General features: G+C 33.2%; 1 protein-coding gene across 5 annotated transcripts in view; it reads left to right on the forward strand.

Moving 5' to 3' along the window:
- CDH18 (cadherin 18) overlaps window positions 1-22,674 on the forward strand; it is a 988,723-nt gene that overhangs the window by 143,803 nt on the left and 822,246 nt on the right. The gene's annotated exons all lie outside the window — the stretch shown is intronic.

A 22,674-nucleotide genomic window follows, 5' to 3' on the forward strand; every position in this document is an offset into this window, starting at 1 on the left:
CTCAATGTCAGATTAGTATTAGGTTCTGAATGAGGTCAAACACTGGGAAATAATTTGTAGTTTAGGAAAATTAAGTGTTAGTAATTAAGGGACTCACACCTTAACTAATTACTTGTATAACCATCCGATTCTTTTTTCAGCATGGTTCCGTAAACACTCTAACACTCATGCGTGCACAATGAAATTAGAACGTATTCCCCAAAACTCTGTGGTGTCACAGATTTTTGAGCCACTGCACCTAGTTTATAGTTAGCCTCTATCACTTAATGGTTACAAGTTTGAGAGCAATTTAGTTAGCCTTTGGAAGCATCTATTTTCTTTTTCAAAATATGGGAAAAATTTCATTACTTCACAGGGTTGGTAATAGGATTAAATAAAACAGGTCATTGGAAGTTTCTAGCATAGTACCTGTTGTGTGGGAAACTGTCCTGTAGGTACCCTTTTCTCACTAAATTGTACCAAACTGGTTTTAAACATTACTCAATAAGAATTGTTAGAAAGTAGATTTCACTATAAAATAAAAGTGAAGAAGTACCTCGCATACATAGAAAGCCTTAAAACAGGTTTAATTCATTACTATGAACATACCAGGAGACATAGATATATAAATAAATTTATTGACATTGAAAAAACAGTTTTACAACATTTAGTATTTCTCCATATATTATTTATAAATATAGACTTACTACATTTCTTTTAGTTGAAAGCACTGAGTTATTATAAAATAGAAAAATTTTAAATGTACATTAAAATAGTTAGAAACCAAGAGAGAAAAAAATAATTAATCAACGTGACTGCCTTAGGAGAGTTTAATCCCTAGAGGGTCTCCATTTATATTTTGGGTGTTGAGTCTATTTGTTAATCTTATATTCACTTCTGGCTCTCCATCTGTTTCACTTTGGTTTTTAATACCCTGAATGATAAAAAAAAAAATCAAAGATTCTTCATTCCAGTTATATTAAGAATTAAATAGTGTCTTGCTTCTTCATAGGTATGTGATATGAATTAAACAGGGTGATAGAGTGATATATTTCCACCTGAGGAGCTCAAAGTATATCAGTGGTAATCAACTACACAAGGTCATAGAATGGGTAAAGGTGAAACTTGCCAAGACACGTGAGTAATGTTTCCTCAGCCTCAGAGTCTTAGCATGATGCACTCTTGTTTAGAAACCGGTGTTTGGAGATGGCAGCTGTGGGTTAGAATCTAGAATCAAAGACCCCAGAGTTGTATGACCACAGCTTATCCACTTAAGTCATGTGAATGTCAGTTTGTTTACCCATCTGGAAATGGCAATGTTGCACACCTCATGCTGCAAAAACTGTATATGAGTCAATGTGTATATGTGTTTAATGTTACAGCTGCCATAGAAGAAGTGCCTAATAAACTGAGTCTTCTATAACATGCCAGGGATTAAGTACTATTTTTCTCCATAGAGCACAAGTAATATTTGTTCAATTTTCAGCGAAATTATGTTTTTAAAATACCTGATCTTTTGATTTTATAACTGATTTATTATATATTGCATAGATTCTGTGCAGCCTTTGTTTACTAAAACAAACAAACAAAAGTGTTTTAAAAAAGTCTTACATTCTCTACGTCTGCAACTTTATTCCTGTCCTGGCTCATTCGCAGACGTAGAGAATGGACTTGTGGACACAGGGAGGGGGAGGGGTGGGTTGGGATGAGGTGAGAGAGTGGCATGGACACGTGTGAACTACCAAATGTTAGGTAGATGGCTGGTGGAGGGCGGCCGCGTGGTGCAGGGAGATCAGCTCGGTGCTTTGTGACCACCTGGAGGGGTGGGATAGGGAGGGTGGGAGGGAGACGTGAGATGGAGGAGATATGGGGATATATATATATGTATAGCTGATTCACTTTGTTGTAGAGCAGAAACTAACACACCATTGTGGTGCAATTGTGCTCCAATAAAGATGTTAAAAATAAATAAATAAAACAGTGAAGGTGGGGGAAAAAAAAAGTCTTACAGCATTTTTGCCTCCCTAGTTATTTTTGCCCCTCCACATAGGGATTCTAAATACTTGAAGTCATTGATTTTCAGTAAAACTGTGTGAGAAATAAATGACACAAATATTGAGTTTTTAATAAGAAACATTCATATCAAAAATATTTGTAAAATAAGGGTTCATTTGGAATGAGATCTATTACTAAATGACTGCTGAATCAGTTGATACTAGTATTGGCATAAACATTTCATACATTAGCTTTTATTTAAAATTATAGTAAAACATTTGTTATACAATGACGCTCATCTAGGGTTATCTAATGGTACCATTTCCTTTAATATTTGGATAAATATTACAGTTACTGCAAAAATACCCCATCATGTTAAAGTTTACTCAAAATGCAGTCCCAAATAGCTCAATCTTTCTTCAGCATATCACTCTGTTAGAAAAACATAAAAGCTACATCTCCTTTTGTCTCCCACTTGTAGTTATGAAATTCATAAGACATTTCACAACCAGGGAAGAAAAAGGGCAAACATAACAAAATACCAAAAGTCATTCAGCTTAGACCTGGCTGGTGATAATTATTAATCATTTATCTTAGAAATTTCTGTGATTGAACTAAATAAGTATACCAAATTAATGATTCAGGAAATAAGTGCTTCTCTTACAACCTGTGGAAACAGAATACATAGTGGGTTCATCTCTCTAAAATGAGGGAGTGCTGTTATTCCCTCTGTCTCTACTCACCTCTTTTCTTAAATAGTAATTTAAAGGGTGTGATAATTTATTTGATCCACCTTCTCCTTAAGTTGTGACCCTCTGGATAGGAGAGGTGCTGGGAAGCAAAAGCGTGGCTTTTCCGCCTTTCAGAGAGGCAGGCTTCCACAGGAACTTTGAATCAAAACTGGGGTGGGTCAGAGACTGCAAAGGAGAATATCACAGTCTCCCTTGAGGAGAGAGATCGGATAAGAACACATTCAGAGAAAGGAAGCAGAGCTGTCAGCAAAGCAATGGAAGAGCATTTGTGTTATTTTACGCTCCCTCCAGAACATCAATATTTTATAAGCTTCTCCCTTGAGAAATGATAGAAGATTCTATCTCCACTAAGTAAAAACGTGTGTAGCTCCCTTTGAGGGATTGCTTGTTACCAGCTAGATGGTGGGAAAATTACTAATGCTTGCACTTTTCAAGGAAATTCTCTCTTATTACTTTCCTTGCTTTTTCCCCCCCTACATCTGAGAAAAACAATCAAAAGTAAGGCGACAAATGAAGTATCAAATAATATATTTTTTCTGTGGTCCATTATGCTTATAAAAGTTCTGCATCACAAAACATTGGGTAAAAAACAATTTGATAGTTTTCTAATTAGAAAAGTGGCAACTTTCAATGAATGAATTTGCACCTCTAAAGAAATACTAAATATTGTGTTACTGCATACTGACATTTTTATTCCTGAAAGAGTAGGATTGGTTAAATAGCGACAATAGATTTGTGTCATGACCTTGTACAACCAATACTAAGCACTTCTGAAGAATTAACAAATATTATTCATATACTTCCTAAAAATAATGGGGCAGTGATAGTAAGTGTGAGAGGAACAACAGTAAAAGAAACAAGAGGAGGGAAATAGAAAAGAGCTAACCGGCAAAGGTCTAGATCTTGGGATTACTAATTAAAACCATATTGAGTCATATTATCATTTGGCAATCTAATGATGAACAAGGCATTTTACTTTAGATAAACAGGGGAGGGAAGGAAGATAACTTCATATGTTCAAATTTATAAGAAATGTTGTGTGTTGGTTATTTTCTTAAAGTGGAGGTAGCCAAAAACAAACATGTAAGGATTTTACAATGTTATAAAATATTAGACAAAATAAGCCTACTTTTCTTTTAATGGAAATTGTGTTATTTGACCATTTGTGGTGGAACGTGGTCAAAATTTTATGATTTTAAAGTTAGATGGGGCCTTCTTGAGAAATTTACAAACAAGGAAAAATATTAAGAATACTAGAACATCTGTTTAATATTCATAAAGGTATTTAAACTGTTATTTTTTATGAAAATCGTCCTTTGAAAATGTGTCTGTTGTTATGTAGATGTTCAAAGGTGAGGATTACATTCCATAGAACAACACTGAACAATTTTTTGAAGTTTTGATTCTAGTACATTTTTCTTTAACTTACATGATTTGAGAAAATCAAAAGGAAATGGAAGAGAAAATGCATGGAACTGAGGAATAGTTCTGCCAAGTGATATGCCATGATTTTTTTTAAAAAACAGTTTCTTGCTGAATTATTGTATGAAAATTAAAGAGAAATTCAAAATCAAAAATCTCAGGCCCACTATAGCCATTTGTTTTAGTGATACTCTTCTCCAATTTTTTCCTTTATATTTTTCTGTCCACAAAAAGAAATCAATGCCAGGAAAAAGATCATCTGGTAAATTCCTAGAACTGGTTGATCTGATCCGCATGATGAGTGAACATATGTGCTAAAAGTACCCTTTTTCCTCAAGGTATGTTTCTTCTGTCACAATTAAAATGTGGAATTATTAGTTTTACTACAAAAAAAAAAAAATAACACCATTCATTCAAGACTCTTTGTATTCTGCTGTAAACATTTCAGTTTTATCTCCATAAACTACTTTTCGATATAGTTTAGATGTTTTACAGTAAATAGAGGACTTGTCAACTGGGGAAAAAAAAACAAAAACAAAAAAACACAACATGAGAGCTGTTGAGTTCAGTTTTACTTGGGGCTTACTGAGGACTGTAGCCAGGGAAACAGCCTCTCAGAGAGCTCTGAGGAACTGGTACAAAGAGGTAGGGGGAGGTCAGCACATTTGTGATTTTGGTGAAGGAAGTACATGCAGTCAAGCCCACATCTCCATAGAAGGCTGCTGCTAGTCACGAGTAGCAGATGTCTCCGTTAATGATTTTAGTGCATTTCTAGGTATGAGAAGATGCAAGAAATTGGCTTCATCAAATTTTGTCCTAAAAATATCTAACTATCTGCAGGCCAGTTTTGCCAGTTTTTTCCAGAGTACAGAGTGCCTCATTCCTGATCTCCACCCTGGACTTCTTTCAGGGGGTATTGAAGGTCAGTGGCTGCAGGGCTAGTGACTTCATTTTTGTAGAACCAGATGGCCAGCAACATTCTTTAGTTGGTAGACTATTTACTCTTCCTGACATATACCCTATATTTTTCTAATTATCGCATCTTTATTCTTGCTCAAGATATCTTTCTCCATCATAATTCCATATTGAAGTTTATGAATACTTCAAGCCTCATCATAATTTTATTTCTTCTCTGAATACTGTTCAAGTGAAATTAGTCAGAATTCATCTTTAGTTTCTCAATAATCTCTTTGTACATTATTTATACTTATCACAGTATGCTTTGTATTATACTGTCAGCTTCGTATTCATAAATTTGCCCAAACAGGCCAGGATGGTAATATGCATCAGAATATAAGTATATAATAAATTTTATTGTTATGATTTTTTAATTTGATTTACTTGAAGTTGTTTCTAGGAATTTGCTACCACAGATTAATCGGGAACCATCCTCTAAGCCTAGATGGTGCCTCATATACTTTGGCTCCTTAAGCTCAATGCCAAGTCTAAGGTTCCTTAGTTGGTTCCATAGATTAATTTTAATAATTTAATTTTTAAAATCAATTCTTAAGCTCAGTTTCTCTTCTATTATCAGTTGCATTTGCAGTAGCAACGCAGAAGGACTATGTTCAGATTTTGTCCTGTTCTCAGTACGTGCTTACCTAAGACAAAGGCATAATTATTCTCACTCAGGCATAGAACTCAGTAGAAAGAATAAAGTGGAAATGCTCCTGTGGAGAAAATTGGCAGAATTGGAATTTTAAGTGATGTCATTGTACTTCTAATGTGTAACCAATTTTACCAACTACTCGTATCAGTTCTTTTCAAAAAACTTCACCAAGTATTATTCATCACAGAGTGAATACGTGTAGGACTCTGGTGAAGACAGAAAGTCATAGCATTCTTATTATATTTGGAAATTTTCTTGAACTCTAGGTTTAACATAATGCATCATATATGTTTTAATAAAATAATCTATTCCTCTCCAGTTCCCAAATATTTCTTAAAGTAAAATAGATTTTGCAATATGATGTACTATGTTTATTCTATCTGCCCTGGCTGTCTGTAGAGATTTTTCCTTGTAAAATGAGGAAATTGGATACTTTCTAAGATACTTTTTTCTCTACTGTGTAATTATTCTAAATCCTTAGGTAACTCTACTGAATTCAGTATAAATATAACAAGTTCAAGATCATTTTTAGTGAATGTACCAAAACATTTGTAATGACATTTAACTTCTTTTTCTGGCTGAATATAAACTTGAATATTACATGAAAATAATTAAAAGCCTACCAAGTGTTTTCATTGCTGTAGTTTTGCTATAATTTAACCTTCCAATTAATAACTACTTTTTTCTGAGCTCTGTTTTAAGCATTTCAAGCACTATCTCATTTAATTACCTTACCAATTTGTTGAGATAGAATTTATGGTAAGAATCTCTGTTGTCTGAGTCAGGAAGAAGAGGTTTAAAAGGACTGAATAACTCGATGAGAACACAGACTTAGGAGAATTTTCATAAGAACCCACACTCTTAGATGCTCTGAAAAAAATGTTTCCAGCTTATCATTCTATAGAGTTGGGGAATCCACAATATTAAAAGTCATATTGGTATTTATTTTAGTTTTGTTTGAAAATGTTACAATAAAAATTCTATATATTGCTTTAAAACAGAAATGATGAAGATGCTATCAGGGGTTAGAGAGCAAATACAGACAACAGTTGGTAGATTTCCTGGGAATGTACTTAGGACTCAATTGATAGGCTAATTAATCCTTCAGAGTGACCTACAATTGGGATGGTTTTGAGTTTTATGGTTTTAAGTTACAATGAATCTTATTTATAAGTGTGAGTGTGTGTGTATGTGCAAGTGTGTGTACGTGTGTGTGTGTGTGTGCGTGTGTATATGTGGATCATTAGTATATTGTGATACAGTTGATGAAAAGATTGAAAATGCAAGAAAACCCTTGTTTCTCTTTAAAACTTTTATTTTGTTAAAAATAATACTAACATATACTTATGAATGAATGGATGAATGAAATAAAGATGGAATGACAAAATATAGGAAGAAAGCAAAAAGGATAAAACGTCTAATGATTTTTCAAATGTTCTCAAGTTGTTCTTCACCAGACTCATAACACCTTGTCCTGAGAATGGTAACATGGCTAATAATTATAAAGCTGTTACTACTGCCAAGTGCGGGTCTAACTTATTACTGTGAATTATCTAATTTAATTCCCACAAACATTATGATTCTGGCCTATTTATTTTGTGTTATTAAATATGGGAGAAGTGAGGCACAAAGAGGCCATGTAAACTTGGCCAAGGTCACACAGAGAAGGAGGGAGCTGGAATTTGAACAAACATGGTCTGAATTCAGAGCAAACAAAGCTCGTCACCACCGTGATGTATTGTCTAATATTTGATTAAAATGATTGGGTAGGACATGGGTAGGTTTTTCAAAAATCAATACAAAAAAAGAGAACTATTATAATTATGATTGTATCCAATTTGGGTTTTCAGCTATTTGGCATAAAGTCTATCCACAGCAAAATGTACTATTTGGAGGAAAACGCTTGTAAATAGCAGCCTAAAACCATCTGTTTTATCAAACTATTTAAAAACAAATATAAAAATAAGCCAATTATTTCTTTACAGTGTAAAATACCAGAATTCAAAATATTTGTACTTAAGCTAAATTTCAAGCTAAATATGAGGGACTGCATCAATTTTTCTTTTTATCAATGTACTATAGTAATGTATCATGTAACATGTAACAGCTAAGATGTAAGAATTAAATTGCAATAGCAAAAGTCAATTTTATACTCCATCTCCAAATTGCTACACACCAAAAACAACTATTTTAAATTCTTTTAACTATTTATTCTATATATTGATTTATCAGATCTATCCACTGACTTGTCAGTTTTACTTATCAACCTCTTGTGTTAAATGGAGATGTTAGTTACCTTAGCATATATATCTCTGTCTCCCATATACTTCTTATACATTTTTGGTTAAATCATTATTCAAGATTTTAATTTAGATGATTATAGAAATGTTTTCACTGTTGAGATTGTAGTATACGTTATCATTTTTGTTTAGAGATTTTTTGAAATTTCATTTTTTTTCTGGAGTTAATATTTGCCTTATATTTTGTTTTTAATCTACTTTTTTTTATCCTAAGGCTAAGTCCTTCATACTCTCCAGTTACTAAGGGACATGTCAAAAGAATTTTCTAGACAGTTGAATTTCTCAGATGATCTGCATTGTCCAGTTCTCAAGTCTGTGTGTCACGTGACCCTCTTTCCTATGCTCTTTTACCTCCTCCTCCGTCCAGGACCAGGATGGATTGATGAATCTGCCCACTACGTGTTATAGTCCTGGGGTCCTGATTTGCTGAGAATCCGTCTGCTTCCTTCTTAATGCTTTTTCTAGTGTCTGGAACTCATGTGTGATATACTTCTTTATTTCGATGGAGCAGAACTTGTAATATTTTTCTTAGTAAATGAACAAAGAGATTATTTGCAACTCTGTAGCTAGCTCTGAAATGTCTTTGTTCTTTCTTTCACATTTACATCAGAGTGGCTGATGGAAAAGCATATGACTTCCTATTCCAGATTTTCTGGATGAGAACTAATATTTTTTTTTCTCAGAATTGCCTTTCAGAATCTTCCTTTTTGTCAATAAAGTTCTGAAATTTCAGAGTAATAAGACTCGGCAGGGGATTTTTAATCTTCAATTCTAAAAAAATATATATATTTTTAAACTGTGTTTCATCTTTTTTCTCTTACTACAACTCTTATTATTTGGTCCTTTTTGCAGTCCTCCTGGGTTGATCTTCAAAATCTCTTGCCTATTATAATTTTCATCTTTTTTCTCTAATGTCATCTTCCAATTCCTTTACTGTTTTCATATTTCTGTTATTATTTTAAAATTTTAAGACAATTTTTGATCCTGTGTTTTCTACACCTTACTACTTTTATTTTATGATTGTGATATCTTTGCACATATCTTTGAGTGTAGTATTGATAATTTTTTTGATTCTTCTATTCTCAGTATTGTTGGTATTGTTTCTGCATTGTAATTTGTGTTTATTTTGGTTATTGTCTTTCATGATGGAAATTTTCCAAAAATATCTGGTAATATTTGTGTATTTTGATTTAGACTTCCTAAAATTCTTATTACAAGCTCTGATGTTGTGAATATGTGTGAGTGTGTACCTGGATGTATATGGATATTATTGGGAGTAAGGAAGGGTAGTAAATTGGTGGAATATCCTATAGGGTGACCAGGTGGCAAGCTGTGCTTTTTGTTGGAAACCCCCAATTTTCACTATCGGTGGCTTTTCCTCACAGGTGTTTTAGCGTCTATATTAAAGGATCATTCAATGGCCAGCTTAGTAGGTAGAAGTCTGCTTATAGGATTTCCAGAGCCAAACTGGAGAAAGGGGCTAGGGTTCCATTCTTCATTATATAGACTTCCATTCAGTCTCTCTGTTTTCATTTAGAATATCACTGCTCCCTTTATCTGTGCTTGGTGTTTCCAAGTCCAAAGTTTTTCTCATTCAATTCTCCGTCTTCTGGATAACTTCGTCCTCTTCTAGAGACAGGATAAGGGGAGGGTAGTGGTGCTAGTGAGGATTTGAGGTCTAACTGCTTCATAATGTAACTTTCAAACCAATGCCTTGTTTTAGACTTACATACTCTTCCCACCAACCTCCTGACTTCTGCTTCAGAGGGTACCTGATTCTTGAGCTTTCTAAAGGTTCTGGGTATAATAAATTGGTGGTTTCTCTCAACATCTTCCTCTACAGGAACTTAAGGTTAACTTTCCTCCATTTGGTTGGGTACATTACTTTTTATTTCACCATCTGCTCTCAGACATTATATGTTATGACTGAGGGCACTCAGGCATTATATGATGTTACTGGGGTTATGAATGTCTCCTATTTTCATTAAAATGGAGTAGAGGTTTCTCATTTTTGACTTATTTTAAGGTGAGTACAAAGAAAAGGGGACTGTTTTTTCTCATGTTAAAACTATCAATTTGGTTTCAAAGCTAAACTTTATGTGTAATTTAAAAAATCTTTTATAGAAAACTCACATTTTTCTTACATTATTAATTTAAAATAAATTAGCCCATGTGTCACTTAAATATGTATAAAATTAAAGTTGGCTGTAAAGATGAATATTATTAAACAATCTGTAAAAGAACTTTTAAAGCATATATTAAACATATTTTAAAAGCATCTTTTATTTGAAATAATTATTTTATTACATACCACACAAAAATGACTATATACATTTTTAATTCCTGAGAGATTAAGGCATCTGTGTGCCTTAAATATTTGGGCATAATAATTCATGTTCATTTCCTCCCTAGTTATGCTATAAATGTAATTAATAGGCATTTCTGTGAATTAATGTCGCTATAATTGGAATTTGTAAATAAATTTGAAACAACAAAATTGTATTGTCCAACAAAACAGTGAATTATGTTTATTCTAGTATTTTAATACCACACACATTTGAAAATTAGATTATCTTTTACAGGAAAACTAGTAGAGTGATAAATCATTACTATGAGAATGTCTTCATGCTGAACTTGTCCACAAAAATAGAGCTGATAATTTTTGATCATAGAAAACAGATAACATAAGTTTTTAAATATATGGGGTTGGGTATAAAGCAAATGGCCTGAAATAATACCAGTACAATGTTTTTGTTGTGTTTGATAAATATATATATAATTATATATATTATGTATGTATCTACACTATTTTGTTGTATTCACCCTATTTCATTATTTTACATTATTCTAGTGCTTAAACTTCAGTTTGATTTAATAAAACACGTTCACATTTTACTTTTATGTTGAACCAGTATACTTATCTGTGAGATCCCTTGTGGTAACACATGATTATGCAATTTTTTTCAATTAGAATGTCCAAAAATCTCTCTTAGTCCCTTTTAAATATTTAATCTTTAAAAAGTAATACTTTAAAAATATTTTAATAAAAGATATAAATCTCAGGATAGTCTTTTACGGAACTTCATCCAATATCTAGGAGTGCTCTGTATTTCATGCTTGTTTCAGCACTTAGTCCTAAATAAAACAGTTCCTATGGGAAGGATCGTACTGTAGGTGATAGGGCTGACATCTAGAAGTCATGTCTCAATCTCTTTCCCCATGCTCCCTTTCACCTTAAGTATGTAAAATATAAAACCAAGGGATTGCTTTCTCCGCCTCCATTTCAGTTAAAGGTGGATATGTGTTCCCATTAGGATCAATGAGGACTCTGTTGGAGGCTTCTGGGAAGGCAGTTCCTTGTCTAACAGCGGAAGTGAGAGAGCCTTTCAGCTGCTCCTCTTCCTTGATAGCTATGCTGCATGAGGCTATATCTGCAGTCTTGTGCCCATCAGATGACAGTGCATGGATCAAAGGTGAAGATCCTGAGGTGGCTACAGCACATCACTGAGAAGGGTCTGACTCCTTGATAATATGTTAAACACTGCCAGCTAGCCCCAGGTTCCTTGTTATACAGGGAAAAAAAAATCACAGTGTTTTAGAAGACAGTATTGATGGATTTTCTGGTACTGGCCGGCAAATACATCTTAAAAGAAAGAGCAATCATGCCTCATTAAAAACATACACACACAAAAAACAATGAATTTCTAGGAAAGTATTAATAGGATAAATGTTAGGGGTTAAATAATTTTTCATGAAAAGCAGTTGGTAACCATGCAGAATTCTTGATGTATTAGGTAGAGAAAGAAAGGTAATTTTTCTTAACTGACTACTTTTAGATAAAATGCTAAAATAACTTATCATAGTTCTAAATTAATGTACACTAAATTAGAAAGAGACAGTAAAATTGTCTAAGATTTCTATGAAAAGATTCAAGAGCTTCTTATAGACTGTTTAAATGACATAAGAAAAGAGATTTAAAGTAATTTTGGTTTTAGTTTATGACTAAGACTGGGACAAAATACAAAAGATCCTATTTCTGTTTTGTGAAACTGTGTTACTACAAGTAATAGATTTTATTGAAGAATCATTGTATTTGAGACTTGTTTTGAAAGTATTAATCAGTAAGCAGTCTAGTTTTTACAATAAAGTGTCCTGAGGGAATAAACAAAAGGTTAAGTTGTCTTCTTTTTACTACTTTAACATCTAAGTATCAATTTTATATATATATATATATATATATAAAAGATGGAGTACATTGATTTTTCCACTGGCTGGATTATTGCTTATTTTTGAATTAACTATAGATATTTTATACAGAATAAGTCCTTAACTCTTGTCATGTCTAGTAGTTGGGTTTAGCCTTTAAAAAAATCAAGTACCAAAAGTGTGTAAAAAAAGTTCTGAGGTGCTACTGACCATTTGCTTCTTGTTGGAGGGAGTGTGGCGGGCCGCAGGTTTGGTGTATTGACAACCAAAGCAGTCTAAACCCATCTTCAGAGGAGTCACATGACAGTCACTGATTTTATTGCCACCATCACTGTTCTAGGATTAACTAAACAAATTGCAGCCATTGGGGGTGAGTATCTCCAGGTTGATATAATCTTCTGTCTTAATGTTAATACTTAGTTAATGTATTAATCTTTTGTCTTAATGTAATACTGGTTAATGTTCAGTATTACTCTGAGTACTCAAAAATCACAAGAAACTAATTGAATAGAGAAAGTAATTGCTGCTTTTGAGTAAAATGAAACCATATGTTCCACAAAAAAGTTCTTATTTAATTATCTCTTTTCAAAACGAGAGTCTTACCTTTTTCTCTGAAAAATCAATATATAAATAACAATAAAAGCAGTTAAAATTGTGGATTTAAAATATAAGTCATGGAAGTGGATAAGCCATGAGAACACATATATGGTGCACTTGCATGCACACATATATGTACACATGTACACATAGTTAAGCTGAAGTCATTTTACAATTAACTATTATTAAATATACAGTATATTATCGATATCTTCATTTGTTCTGAATATATTTCTTGTGTTTTCATAGACTAAATAAGAATAAAAATACCAGGTAAAAACTCACCTAAATGTTTTACTCAGAATTTCTCTATAAAAAATGTAACTTCATCCCAGTGCATTCAGAGGAAAATGTAGCTCTCCACATTTGTGTGGACATGCACACGTGCATGTGTTTAACAGAATCTCCCCAGGAGGAGATACATAGGAAGAGGTGGTATGACCCAGGGGCTAAGTCAAACTCTTTGGGTTGACACTGAACACTAGCTGCATCATCTATGGAAAATTCTTAACATCCCTGTGTCTCTCATTCTATAAAATGCTTCTAATAAGATAACCCTCCTCATAAGGTTGTTGATCAGGTTGAATGTGTTCATACATGAAAAATGCTTACAACAGAGTCTGGCATGTTGTCAGAACTACTAAAAGTCACTGGGATTACTATTATTCTACAATTATTATTATCTGGGAGTAATTATTATAATTACTATTATTCTATAATTATTATTATCTGGGAGAGCTTTGGTAGCTGTCTCTAAGTTGGATACCCCTACCATGTCCTTTGATTACTAAATAGTAATAATTACTATTATTCTATAATTACTATAATTCTATAATTATTATTATCTGGGAGTAATTATTATAATTAGTGTTATTCTATAATTATTATTATCTGGGAGAGCTTTGGTAGCTGTCTGTAAGTTGGATACCCCTACCTTGTCCTTTGATTATTCGAGTTCAGCATCGCCCCTTCTTTCTCATCTTGAGGAATAAAATATGATTGGTGACACAACAGTGCACCCGAATTCTGTGTGACTTTGGGACATAAAGGAAGCAGTGCTTACTGCTGTCGCCTCTAGCTTCAACTTTTTCGACCAGAGAGGTTTTTTCATAAAAGAACTAATCTGCACATTCTGAAGTTTATTTATTAAAGCAGTACCTTCCTCTGTTTGTCAGACCTGAAGAACAAAATGAGTTCTCACCTCATTTATTTAATTCTGGAATACATTCTAACTAATTCAGGTTTTAAATGATGGAAATGGATGGTTGGGAATCATATATCTGTGTTAATAGTATATATATATGTGTGTATATATATATATATATATATATATATATATATATATAGTCATATGGGCCATATATCCTATATCTGCTGAACTAAACTTATTGTCTTCCAAAGATTTGCTATTAACAATGAGTAAAAAGGAATTAATAAATAATTTCAGAGAAATAAATACATGGGAAATAATATGACCTTTGTTGCCAAGAAAATTTAAGTCTATAACTCTCCTATTATATTTATAATACATATTTTGGAGCAACAAAACAGCTAAATTATTAAATATACATCATGGCTTACAAACTATCAGCAAATTACAGCATGGAAGGAAAATCTCTAACAACAATGATTCTTCAATACATTTCTCTATTTTTAGGCAAGCTGTTTATAAATTTACGCCTTGAATATTAAAAAAAAAATGGTTTGTATCCACACACTTCTCATAACTCATTTAAGGTGTGACCTGGAAGCTAGCAGATAAAATTGAATGTCTCTTCTCTTCTGCAGTGCTTTTCCCAGGTGTAACCTTTTACTATAATGTGTCCATTATTGAAAAATATTAATCAGTCTATTTTATGCCCTCTCCCTCTATACTAAATACCCTGAATCCTTTTAGCTAGCCCTAGAATTATTTATTTATATTTCAGGGCATACCTCTATATTATCTTTAAGTTTTTTTCATGCTATGAGCCTTGTCATCATACTACTTTCTAACAAGACTCTGAGTCAATTTTTTAAAAAACCTTTGATACATGAATATTGACACCATGTGTTCTGCTGTTACCCGTGCCTTTTGGGGGGTTGTATTTTCATTTGCGACAGCCTTTTTCTTTGTACATAATTTAGTGACTAAATAAACTACCAAAGTCTGTGACTATTTAGTTTTATTCTATTTATACATATAACCTAAATGAAATCCTAATCTCCCTTTCTTTCTCTCAGATTGATTTTCATATGTGGTGTGACCTTTCTGAATATAGGAACTTTGTATTAATTTTACATGTGGTCCCTTCAATTTGCTCTTTCCCTCCAAAGTCATCATTATAACATGTGTCTTCATTATATTTTTGAAACTGCAAAATCTTAAGATTTCTTAAAAGAAAGGTGAAATTATATAGTGTTTTCATTGTCTGACAAACTCATCTCTGTACGTAGAGATGGATCAGACCAACTTGTTTTTCACCAAATCTGATTAAAAACTCAGATTCCTTTATGTATTTGTAAATTCACTTTTTTCACTTTTATGATGAAATGACTTAGTTTCTTATAGAAGTCACTATTCACTTCAAGAAGCTCAAGTCCATCTTGCTTTTCCATAAACATTTACATAACATTAATCCTTCCTAAGACACTTCAGTACATGTATATGAAGCTTTATCCATAACAGCGCTCCCTTTTTAACTTCATCCAATTCTTGATAGTTCTTATTATTGATATTTTTTAAACAACCAGTTGTACTGTTTCACTTTTTCTCCTTGACCATTTGACTTCTTCATTAAAAGATTTTTCTCTGCTGATTTTCATAGCAGTTTTAAGGAAATACTTGACAGAATAATCATTTAAAAAGAAATTTCAGATTACTACTGTGGCATCTCTCATTTCTGACAACTTCAATAAATGGGGGATCCAATCTCCTTGATTCTTGTTCTAGAATTTATGATGATTAATTTCATTGGATTCCCTGGGGGTTTTTTGTTGGTTGATTGTTTCTTCTTTATATGAATTAATATTTCATTATTCTTTGATAACATAGTTTTCCTTTTAAAATGTTCTGTTATTTACAAAGCAACTCTCCTTGAAACTTCTTATTTATCTCTTTTATAAGTCTTTATATTACATCAGGCTATATAATAACCATGAATGGGTGGAAGAAGCCTTGTAACTAATAGATATTTTATTTTAGGAGCCATAAAAAATAAAACAATTATCTAGGTTGACTGGGAATTTTTAAAGCAGGTCCATAATAGCAGTTTTATTAGACAAAGTCTCCAAATGCCAATAAAAAGATATACTGAATTTCAGATCACTATACACAGGGTGTGTGTGTGTGTGTGTGTGTGTGTGTTTAGAAAGTGCTGAATTTTTTTAATCTCAAGTCAGTCTTTTCAACAAAATTACAGTGTATCATCAGTAGTAATTACTATTACTTCAGAAATTAAAAACAGTAATACAAATGCAAAAAACACATCCAGTGAGAGGCAGTTTTACAGTAGTTCCTGGATAGATGATGACTTTTCAATATCATTTCTTGTTCTCGTTTTTTTTTTACTACATTTTGAGTACTTTACGTCTTTGAGATTAATTTTTGACTTTATTCCTCTTTTCTTATGCTGTGTCATTGTGTGACATTGTAAAGTATGCCTATGATAAAATATTAATTTGTGAAATCCTCTAGGAACCATTTAAAGATATTGGGTGAGGTTTAGAAAAATCAAATAAACGACCCTTTCTCTTAGGAGTAGATTTAGAAGGTATATTTCATTGGAATTACTGTGGTGTGAATCACATAGCAGAAAACTCTGTGTGAATGTTAAGTAACTTAAAATGCTCACAACTGTCAAGCATTTGTTACTTTCATATGCCCTTGTCCAAACTTTACAAGTTTAAGTTATTTGCTTGGCTAATAGATGGAATATTGATTTCAAATATAACATTACACACAAAGTTTCACGTGGTAAACTAGATAATTCATTACTGTAAGTTATTTATGAGTCTGTTACTGTATTTGAAAATATTATATAACAGTAACTCAGTACTGTTATAATTAAAATATATACTTCCATTTGTAGCAGTACCTCTGTAAGTATATATTTTTTTGGATATATGTGTTTTCCTATGTAGAAAAGATCTTATTCTCTGACGAAATTTACTTTTCATGCATACGTTCACAAGTATTGATAGATAACTGACTTTGTGTCAGGTCCTTCTCCAAGAACCACTGATTAAGAATTGAACCTAGGGTTCATATTCAATCAGGAGGGAAAACAGACAGTGAACAAATACACAAAGGGATCATTTCACATTGAGGTATATTCTGGGAAGGAACCAGGTGGAACTCTGGGATGATTAGTAAGGCCAGACTGGCAAATCCTTTCTGAGAAGATGACAGAGTAGTATGGAGAGCCGAAAGTTAAGGGAGAACCTGTACACAGCAAGTTAGGAAAGTAGTTTTCCAGACCTATGAAAAGCAAGTGCAAATGTAATGAGGTTAAGGCAGAACTTGTCCATTTCTAAGACCAGAAAGCATGTGAGAATAGAGCGTCTGAGGTGCTAAAAAGAGCAGTACCAGGTGAGGATGGGGAAACTAGGCAGAATGGGATCAGAACGTTTACTAGATCAAAAGAAGATGTGAGCATCTCACTCATAGTACAGTGTCAGGCCACACAGGGTTTTAGGCAAAGGAGTAATGTGATATAATTTATAAATTTAAATATCACTCTGGCCAATAGGAGCAAATGAGTTTTGTTGGTGAATGACAATGTTTGTAGATCAGTTAGGAGGGCAATAAATTTGTCCAATTGATAAATAATGGGAGTTTGGCTTCATGTCTTAGCAGTGAGGAAAGAAGTAGGTAATTTGGAGACTTCGTAGATAGATTGATCAGGACAAATTTTCGTAATTATATAATTTGATCAGCTGGGTACATGTCTGTGTAGCTTCCTCATATGAGGACGATTGAAAGAGGAGCATATTTTGAAGACATGGGAAATGAGAGTTTTCACTTGGCACGTAAACATTTAGACATTCTGTTAATACAGAGCCAGCAGTAGACACCTGTTTAACCACCCTGACATTCATGCTACTGTATGTAGAAAGCACAGGTTTTCATATAAGGAAAAACTTAGTTTGAAATGTGTCAGTTATATAATCTTGGGCAGTTTGTTCAAATTCTGCAAGCTATACATTCTTTGACTGCACTATATATGCCTTTCTTATAGATTTGTTAAATACATGAGAAATGTGTGTATCGAATACATGGTATGCATCCAATTAATTGTAGTTTAATTATTTTGACCAATAAAGAGTAAGTGTAAATATATCGTAAATTAGAAGTTCAAGAAAATATTTAGCATAAAAAATTGGTCTTCTATCAACATCTTCAGAAATACTATTTTAAGTCAACAGTTGTAAATGACATTGTCATGGGTACATGGCAATTAATAAATGCTGAAGAAACGTCTTGTATAATTTCTCCCATTTTTTTCTCATAATTCTATCATGACTTTTTGTTGGGAAATTTAAATAAATTCAAGAGGGATATAATACAAAAGTCTGTATGAATGAAGAATAAGTAAGAAGTACTGTCTGGATGGGTATGGTGATAGAAAAGTGGAAAGAATCTTAAAAGTTCAATTTATGTGACTGAAGTGGGTTTTTTTTTTTGACAGAAATAGAGGTTTGTAAAGAAGCTGGTTTTGAGATTAGTTTTGGACATGTTGGCTATGAGGCATCTAGGTGGAAATATTCTAGAGGCAGTTGGAGATGTGAGACAAGAGACCTGATAGAATAGGTAGATCTACATTTGAGATTAATTACCCAGAATTGTTGAGTGTTAAGTAAATCTTGGCTGTATTATTTGTTGAAATTCAGGTTCCCTCCATCACCTTCCAAAAAAAATCCATCCTGGGAATCTCAAAATGAACATATGTAAATAATTTATTTAAAAACTTGATGATATTTTATTTCATACACAATTCTTGGATTCTTCAATCAATACAAATAAAAAACTAATCACTTGCCTGTATACTATACTATACTTACTTGTTGCCAACATATCTTCCCAGGCTTGTCTAATACAAACTGTTCTCCATTTTTGATTCCTCTTCCCCTTAGCCTCTCCACAAAGTTGTCATTTCATCTATGAAATGGACAGTGGTCCTTCCACTGTCCCATGACCACTTAGAACAAGAAACAAGTCTGTTTCCAGGAGGTGACCCTATCTGACTAGCGCAATGCAGCAAATCTATCACAGTGCCCATCAGGTAGAATTGGTTTGAAAAATAACTGCTAAGTTAGTTGAATGAAGAAATGAATGAAATTCAAATGTTCATATAAAATAATGCAATAATCAGCTTCCATTCTTTGACTTTCTATACTCCAATAACCTTTACATCTACTTTTTTTCAGTACCTCTACTCTTGCCACATTTTTGCAACTTCTTAAAATATAAAATTTGTAGGACATCACCGATGCTAAATTCAAAAGATTGGAAGCTAGTAGAAGCTTACAGAAAGCAAGTTGAGTTAACTGTACTTTTACATTCATTTCTGTCTTTATAACCTAATAAATAAAAATTAGTCTTATTGACTATTCTTGGTAAGATCTCTATTTTTAGAAACTGTGTTTTCTAGTATGAGCCACTGCAATTCAAGAGTTTCATCATGAATACAAATAATTTGATTATGAATGTTCTGTAAGGAAAAATATGCTACTTACATTTATAAGAAACTTACACAAATGTAATACATCTCTCACAAAATCGATGTTAATATATACAGAATTGATCTGGTAAATAACACTTACACTGGCATTATAATTTTACCTCATAGATGTAAAACCTACACTGAGCTACACAAATATGTAGATGAGTGAACATTATTACAATATCAAAAATTGTAACCACCAGTCTTCCATTTTAATCAGTTACCCCTTAGCAGGGTTTCTATATTAAATTAATTTTAGTCTATGGCTAGGAAGATTTAATCATTAAAATATGAAAGTAAACATTCCTTCTGATGTATGAGTTTGCACTAAGTTAAAGCATTTCAGAGGAGAGTTTCTGGACTACCTGTGTTTGAACCCCAGCTCTACAACATACTAGTTAGGTAATTTTGCTTAATATTTAATATCTCTAAGGGTAGATTTCCATGTCTTAAATGTGGAAAGTAATTTCAATCTCATGAGCTGTTTGAAGGACATAAGAACACACAGTAAGTATATAATTAAGGATGTGTAGTCAGAGCCCAATTATTGGTAACTATTGTTATTATTAAACAAACCTACGATTTATTGAATGTCTATGAATGGTTGACCCTATATTATTTCTGTCCCTAACATCCTAACCTTCAATTAACCCCATTTTACAGAAGGAGAAATTAAGGTAGAGAGAGTTGGAGTGACTTTCAGTGGCTATATTAAGACTTTGATTTGAACCACAGAATTGTTCATTCCTCCATGCAATTTAGTTTCCTGAAAGTAGGATATCTGTATATATCCTTTCACATTTTTATTAATTCTAACTCGGGCTTGAGTTACCATTCCATTACTTCCTCCAGTAATTCCTTTTTTTTTTAAAACATCTTTATTGGAGTATAATTGCTTTAGAATGGTGTGTTAGTTTCTGCTGTATAACAAAATGAAGCAGCTATACATATACATATATCCCCATATCTCCTCTCTCTTGCGTCTCCCTCCCATGCTTCCTATCCCACCCTTCTAGGTCGTCACAAAGCATCGAGCTGATATACCTGTGCTATGTGGCTGCTTCCCACTAGCTATCTATTTTACATTTGGTAGTGTATATAAGTCCATGCCACTCTCTCACTTCATCCCAGCTTAACCTTCCCCCTCCCTGTGTCCTCAAGTCCATTCTCTACGTCTGCGTCTTTATTCCTGTCCTGCCCCTAGGCTCCTCATAACCATTTGTGTTTTTTTTTTAGATTCCATATATATGTGTTAGCATACAGTATTTGTTTTTCTCGTTCTGACTTACATCACTCTGTATGACAGACTCCAGGTCCATCCACCTCACTACAAATAACTCAATTTCATTTCTTTTTATGGCTGAGTAACATTCCATTGTATATATGTGCCACATTTTCTATATCCATTCATCTGTCGATGGACACTTGGGTTGCTTCTATGTCCTGGCTATTGTAAATAGAGCTGCAGTGAACATTGTGGTACATGACTCTTTTTGAATTACGGTTTTCTCAGGGTATATGCCCAGTAGTGGGATTGCTGGGTCATATGGTAGTTCTATTTTTAGTTTTTTAAGGAACCTCCATACTGTTCTCCATAGTGGCTGTATCAATTTACATTCCCACCAACAGTTTAAGAGGGTTCCCTTTTCTCCACACCCTCTCCAACATTTATTGTTTGTAGATTTTTTGATGACGGTCATTCTGACCAGTGTGAGGTGATACCTAATTGTAGTTTTGATTTGCATTTCTCTAATGATTAGTGATGTTGAGCATCCTTTCATGTGTTTGTTGGCAATCTGTATATCTTCTTTGGAGAAATGTCTATTTAAGTCTTCTGCCCATTTTTCGATTGGATTGTTTGTTTTTTTATATTGAGCAGCATGAGCTGCTTGTATATTTTGGAGATTAATCCTTTGTCACTTGCTTCATTTGAAAATATTTTCTCCCATTCTGAGGGCTGTCTTTTCATCTTGTTTATGGTTTCCTTTGCTGTGCAGTTTCATTAGGTCCCATTTATTTTTTTTTGTTTTAATTTTTATTGCTCTAGGAGGTGGGTTGTAAAAGATGTTGCTGAGATTTATGTCAAAGAGTTCTCTGCCTATGTTTTCCTCTAAGAGATTTACAGTGTCTGGCCTTACATTTAGGTCTTTAATCCGTTTTGAATTTATTTTTGTGTATGGTGTTAGGGAGTGTTCTAAATTCATTCTTTAACATGTAGCTGTCCCGTTTTCCCAGCACACTTATTACAGAGGCTGTCTTTTCTCCCTTGTATATTCTTGCCTCCTTTATCAAAGATAAGGTGACCATATGTGCATGGGTTTATCTCTGGGCTTTCTGTCCTGTTCCATTGATTAAAATTTTGTTTTTGTGCCATTACCATACTGTCTTGATTACTGTAGCTTTGTAGTATAGGAGCCTGATTCCTCCAGCTCCGTTTTTCTTTCTTAAGATTGGTTTGGCTATTTAGGGTCTTTTGTGTTTCCATACAAATTGTGACATTTTTTGCGCTAGTTCTGTGAAAAATGCCATTGGTAGTTTGATAGGGATTGCATTGCATCTGTAGATTGCTTTGGGTCGTATAGTCATTTTCACAAAGTTGATTCTTTGAATCCAAGAACATGGTATATCTCTCTATCTGTTTGTATCAGTGTTAATTTCTTTCATCAGTGTCTTATAGTTTGCTGCATACAGGTCTTTGTCTTCTTAGGTAAGTTTATTCCTAGGTATTTTACTCTTTTTGTTGCAGTGGTAAACGGGAGAGTTTCCTTAATTTATCTTTCAGATTTTTCATCATTAGTGTATAGGAATGCAAGAGATTTCTGTGCATTAGTTAATTTTGTATCCTGCTACTTTACCAGATTCATTGATTAGCTCTAGTAGTTTCCTGGTAGCATCTTTAGGTTTCTCTATGTACAGTATCATGTCATCTGCAAACAGTGGCAGTTTTACTTCTTCTTTTCCGATATGGAATCCTTTTATTTCTTTTTTCTTCTTTGATTGCTGTGGCTAAAACTTCCAAAACTATGTTGAATAATAGTGGTGAGAGTGGTCATCCTTGTCTTGTTCCTGATTTTAGAGGAAATGGTTTCAGTTTTTCACCACTGAGAATG

This window comes from Balaenoptera physalus (genome assembly GCF_965194825.1).
Source record: "Balaenoptera physalus genome assembly, chromosome: 3".
NCBI lineage: Eukaryota > Metazoa > Chordata > Mammalia > Artiodactyla > Balaenopteridae > Balaenoptera > Balaenoptera physalus.